Source organism: Juglans microcarpa x Juglans regia, chromosome 5S, assembly GCF_004785595.1.
Source record: "Juglans microcarpa x Juglans regia isolate MS1-56 chromosome 5S, Jm3101_v1.0, whole genome shotgun sequence".
NCBI classification, from domain to species: Eukaryota; Viridiplantae; Streptophyta; class Magnoliopsida; order Fagales; family Juglandaceae; genus Juglans; species Juglans microcarpa x Juglans regia.
The window spans coordinates 29,392,192-29,398,493 of record NC_054603.1 but is presented as its reverse complement, the minus strand read 5'-3'; the positions used below and the strand labels follow the sequence as shown (position 1 = coordinate 29,398,493).

At 32.0% G+C, this 6,302-nt stretch overlaps 1 long non-coding RNA gene and 2 other non-coding genes across 3 annotated transcripts; all 3 read right to left on the bottom strand.

The window, feature by feature from the left end:
* Positions 1-403: 403 nt before the first annotated feature.
* LOC121266741 lies at positions 404-1,190 on the bottom strand. The gene is made up of 2 exons (XR_005940907.1): positions 731-1,190; positions 404-637 (listed from the first exon to the last, which is right to left on the bottom strand). It is a non-coding gene; the product is annotated as an uncharacterized LOC121266741 (long non-coding RNA).
* Positions 1,191-6,068: 4,878 nt separating this feature from the next.
* Positions 6,069-6,150, bottom strand: TRNAS-AGA. The gene has a single exon. It is a non-coding gene; the product is annotated as a tRNA-Ser (tRNA).
* Positions 6,151-6,229: 79 nt separating this feature from the next.
* Positions 6,230-6,302, bottom strand: TRNAA-AGC. The gene has a single exon. It is a non-coding gene; the product is annotated as a tRNA-Ala (tRNA).

The following is a 6,302-nucleotide window of genomic DNA, read 5'->3' as shown; positions in this document are numbered from 1 at the left end:
TAAAATGGACCAATAGTAGTTGTCTGGCCTCTTTTCTAGAAATGGGTCACATGCATCGTTAGGCACAACGAAATCAATAAAAATGCACATTGAGGCCAGCCCGCAGAGAATACCGCCATGTGCTCTCCCTCTCTAATTTTATTTATCAAAAGGCCTACTTTACTTTGCAAAGGGAACGTCGTTTCCGAGAACCTTGCGCTTCCGCTCACCAGCCGTATAGGCCTAGCGACGTTCATCAAGGCCGGTTATCGCAAACAACCCGCCTTCTTTCATTGTTTATATGGTTACTATCTATTTGAAGAGCAACAACATCAACTTCAATATCGCCTGGTTTGGTTTGCTATTCAAATTCACTGCATGCGTTGGAACTGTGACTGAACTATTAATAAGATCAGAACTGAAATGGCATAATGGGATCAACCCAGTTTATATATATCAATTAATAGTAATAATATGTACAGAAACCCAGAAGAAACAAAAAACTACATGATGCAGTGACTAGCTAGCTAGTTTAGTTTCCAGGGAAAGCATTGGAGCTTAGAGCAGGACTCCGTCCGTGTACTAGTGCATTCACCTTTGTCTCCATCACAACACTTGCAAACAATTCCTAACGTCGAGAAAATCTTTGAGTATCGGCCTGTGATGATCGATTACATATATACAAGTTTAATCCCAACTAATTATATAATCGGCAAAAATCAGTAAAAAGATCGAATTGGGAAATTCTTACTTTGTTGAGGTATTGAGGAAATAGGCCTTGCTTCTGCAACACCACCTGGTTGCAGGTGGGACGTTGAAACAATCAGTATAAGCAGCAGCAGAAGCAGCAGCTGCTTAGGCGCCGGCGTTCCCATTTATCGTTTTGAAGAGAGAAGCTAAACTAATTAAAGAGGCTCACAAAAGACTACGCGATATTGTGAGAAATAAGGCCACCAGGATCATAAAGGCTGGCAATGGGAGTTTCTTTGAAGTTTCCATTGCATTATTAGAAGATGATGGTGACGGATTAGTTTAATTGGAAAAACTGGAAATGATAATTATAATAATCTAGAAGACTGGTTTTTTCCTTTTTTGTTTTTAGTTCGATATATCTAGAAGTACTGGTAGATTAGGAAGAGACGGACTCGTAGGCGGTGCGGGCTCTTCTGGGGGAGGTTATATCTATCTGTCGGAAGCTTCCTAGCTACATCTATCTCAAAGAGTCAAAGACTCAAAGCCCTTCGAGGGAAGTTGATCAAGTGGGTAAAATTTTACGGCTGGTTTAAATGCTGAGTTGAAATAGTTTATCGTAATAGTGACATGTTTGAGTCAAGATGATCCAAGTTAAAAATGGTTTTGAATAAAAATATTTTATTAGAATTTTAAAAAATGAGAGTAAAAAAAATCAGATAAAAATATTATAAAGTTAAAATATTATTAAAATATTATTTTTTATTTTGAGATTTGAAAAAATTAAATTATTTCTTGTACTTTATTTGTAAGTTTGAAAAAGTTATAATAATTAAATAATGATGAAAACGTTGAAGATTTGAAATTAAAAAATATTTATGTTTAGAGCTTTGCAACTCATCATCTCACACACCACGCTTTTTAAAAAAAAATAAATAAATAATTTGGCTTTATTCCTCTTAAATTAATTTAGTTTTTTTATTTATAATCCATACACCACACATTTGGTAAGAAAAAAAATTAAAAAAATCATGTGTAATGTAAGGATGATGAATAAAATTTTTCTTATATTTATAGTGTTAAGAGATGAGATAAAAGTATCTGATCTCTATGCAAACCAAGCTACACCGTGTTTGAAAAATGAATGCTAATGTGAAAAAATAAGTTAATTTTTTCATCAGTCTTCTAATTCTGTTCATTTACTTTTAAACAAGATTGTCTAATGAAATTTTAACAAGATGTAAGCCAAACTCGACCTTTTGGGACTATCCCAACAGTCCAACGTGTCCTAGTAAATTTCTTAAGGTCTCGTTTGTTTTCAGAAAACATCTCATCTCATCTCACCTCATCATTACAACTTTTTTAAATCCCCATACAAAATAAAATAAACAATTCAACTTTTTCAAATCCTAAAATAAAAATAATATTAAGAAATATATTTTAATAATATTTTATTTAACTTTTTAACTTTATTCTCAACTCATCTTATCTCATCTCTGAAAATAAATGACTCCTAATAAAAACTCACAAGTCATTATTTTTTAATTGATAAGGTAGAATATAAAAAGCTTATTTTGATCACTTCCAAAAAAGTCTTTTTTAAAATTAAACTTTACTTATAACATGCTTTATAAGAAGCTGCATGAACATCGTTATACAGACAATTAATTAATCATGTAGACATGCGACACTTGAGGTGGTTTAATTCATTTGTTATATTTTGAGTTGGAGTAGTTCACACTTGACATATATGCATGGAAATGGTCCTAATGTATTGAAGAAAATTTCCATTAGGAGCTCGCGGCCTCATAATTTTTGAGGAGAATTTAATGGTCATGTACGTCTCAGACTGTCGTATTGGTCAAGTAATATTAATGCTCTTTTTTCTTTCACAAAGCCCTTAAGATTTCAAAAGGAGCCTTAATTGCTTCGTTGAAATATTCAAGTACTCCAAAATTTCCCAAGTCCTAAGGGTAGTGGGAACTCCACTCAAAGTAAGCTTTAGGTGGAATGCTATCAAGGGAGGCGAGGTATTTCGGTCCCCTACTTTAGGATTTGGAAATGGTTTTCACATGATTCAGGTTGCGCAAAGCATGACGAGTGATCATGATCTATATATAGCTACATATATAATATCCGATGGATCGATCGCCATGCATGGAGTACGCAGATCAGCAAGACACGCCCTTATATATCTATATATATAATATAAGCAAAATTAACAATAGTCTATTAATGACGTTATTGTAATCTGCATCTAGAATGTAATATAATTATATATATATATATATAATATAATTGAAGAAGTTGGATTCTTAATCCCATATGATCGATATTACTATTATTATTATTATTATTATTATTATTATTGGATATATAGATGGAGTTGGAATGAATGATTTGGATTTTATCCAAGAGGTTACAATGAATTCCAAATCCTTTCATTTGTAAAATTCAAGAAATTTAAAATAAAAATACTAGTTAGACCTAAAATATCTTAAAAATTAAATATAAATATAAATTTACTTGTCCAAATGCAACCATTAGGCTAGTTTGGGTAATAGAGTTGAGAATATTCTATTATTATTTATTATTTTATTGTTATTTTTTATCTACTTTTTTTAATATTGTTAAATATTTTATCATTATTTTTTTATTACTATTTATAGAATATCTAAGATTACCACACTACCCAAACGTAACAAAATTGATTATCCGTGGAACAAGAAAGATTACGGGAAAACACAGGCATCAAGCTGGAAAAAAAAAAAAAAAAAAAAAACTAAAACTAAAAACAAAAATCTAGAATCTTATATATATTGTTTTGATAGATATATTTGAATGAATCTCATGGATGATGCATTCTCTAAGAATATGTATAAGGGTGGTGCTAATCCCGTCAAGGGAGCCACCGGAGACTAGAGCTGTACAAGAAATTGAGAAACTGACCTAAATTGACTTAGACCGGCCACTGGAGCTCAGAACCGACCGAAACCGATAGAGAACTACTAAACCGATATCGGCCGGTACAGCGTCGATTTGAATCTAGTTCAAACCGCTGAACTGACTGACTAAATAAATGTTATTTTTTTTTTATATATATTATGCACTCAAAACGACATCGTTCTACTTAAATTTAAGTAGAACGACGTCATTTTAAGCCTCTAGTTGTGTTTTAAACACAACTGAAACGACGCTATTCATAACATGTTAAAAAAAAATTAAGTAGAACGATGCCAAACGGCGTCGTTTCAAAATTAGGTCATCTTCTTCGTCGAGCTTCTTTCCAGAGCCTCGATCTCATTTCTCATCCTCTCTCTCTCTCCTCTACAAAACTCTCTCTCTACTCTCTCAGATGAAACTCACTAATGAACCGATCGTGAACCGCCAGAGAACTATCGGTGTCAAGACAGCCGGTGTTTCTCCTCTCCATCGACCGGTTTCGATCGGTTTCCTCCCCCATAAATGATGTATTGGTCAGCGTCGGTTTTGCCTCAAAACCGCGCCGATGGAGTCAGTTTTCACCCCTACCGAGAACCAAATGGCTATTTTTTTTTTAATTTTTCAAAATATTTTTTAAACTTTTTAAATTATTTTTTTATAAAAGTTAAAAATTCATTAAAAAACACTTCATTAATTATTAAGTAAAAATAAAAAATTCAATCAGTGAGTTTTATCATTGAATTTTATAGGTGGGAGCAGTGTTTTCCTATATATAAAATAGAAGCTTGAATCTTTGTTTGCCAAAACGTGCATATATGTAAAAATGTACCATTAGTGTTTTGTAATTTAATTTGACCGAATTGGGTTGAGTTGGGTTCAAAATGTAAGAAAAATTGCAAGATAACAAGTTTCTTAGATCTCGCGTACTTGCTGGTTTGGGGATAGAACTAAGTATTTAGAGGTATTCTCATATATTTTATATTTCTTTTTCAAACATCACTTAAATATAAAATATTTTTTAATTTTAAATTTTTAAAATTTTCATCTAATCATTATAATTTTTTTAAACCTCCAAACAAAATACAAAAAATAATTTAACTTTTTCAAATTTCAAAACATAAATAATATTAAAAAATTATATTCAAACTATTTTTAAGTTTATAATATTTTTATTTTTTTTCTCTTCTTTATCTGAACTCAATAAAACATTTCAATTCAAATTATTTAACTATTATTTGTAAATAATTTTACTATTATTTACAAAAATATTCTGAAATATTCTAAACATCTAGACAACCCTTAATCGAAATTAAATAATCCCAGCTTTTAATTTCAACATCGGATGAAGACAAACTTGGTGGTGCTGGAAAACTCGAATATGATTCTACAAGTTCGTTTTTCACATCTTCAAATTTCAATGTTTATTAAATCAATTTGTTATGCCTCGTGGGACATTTAATAGGAGTAAAATATATGAAAAATGATATTTACGGTTGTGGAGTATGTAAGTAACGTGTAATCTCTTTAAAAAAAATAAACAAATACGAGAGATACATATAAAAAAAAATTATTTATTTAATAATAGAGTCCACCGTTTTTAAAAAATGTAAGGTTCTAAAAGAGTAGACTCAAAGCAATTCCACCCGCTGGGTAGTTGTCTGGTTTGCTGGAGCTGTATATTCTCATCAAATTAATGAACTCCACAATCATATTCTCTTTTGATCTACAGCTCAAACATTGCACACATAACAAAATAATCACCTCAAGAATGAAAATAGTAAGGAAGAGAAACGACATGCATATGTCCTTGTCTAAGAAACTTCCTGATCATATTAGTATCAATGGGTCAAGCTAGGAAAATAACCATTAACCCTATTCTTAAAAAAAAAATTGCACCATTTGCAAGAGCTCCTATCACCCGATCAATTTCAGAATATATTATATTAATGATAAGGACATAATATTGATCACTCAATTTCAAACATTGCACATCAATGATAAGGACATAATATTGATCACTCAAAGTAGAAAATTAACAGTGCTCAAAGTAACAATATGGGTACTCTAATTTGCCAATACGAAATTATATTTATAGTTACATAGCCGCACACTTATTTAAAAATAGAAAAAGAGTAAATATGAGAATTATATGAAACAATTAATTTTTTAAAAGTGGTTCCCGCACTTATTTAAAAGGAATATGCAGAGCTTACATAACTCATGACTATATATCCTAATGAAGGAATGGATTAATCTCCCTAATCCTTATCCTATCTGGCTTGAGGTCAATCAAAGCCCCTATGCCCCATTTGCTTGTTTGCTTGCCATATTAATTACATTATCATGTATTCAACATGTTTGAATTAGTACCTGAGTGACGTCATTTGTATACTTGTCGTACTGATCCCATAGATCAACAACAGTAAGAAACCAAAAAAAAAAAAAAAAAGAAAAATCGTGAGCGGCAGGATTCGAACCTGCGCGGGCAGAGCCCACATGATTTCTAGTCATGCCCGATAACCACTCCGGCACGCCCACCTGTGATTACTGCTCCTCCACTACTTATTTTTATCTGTCATATTTAAGCAAAAGATAGAAAGCCCGGCAAAACAAACAGTGGAGATGCGGGGTATCGATCCCCGTACCTCTCGCATGCTAAGCGAGCGCTCTACCATCTGAGCTACATCCCC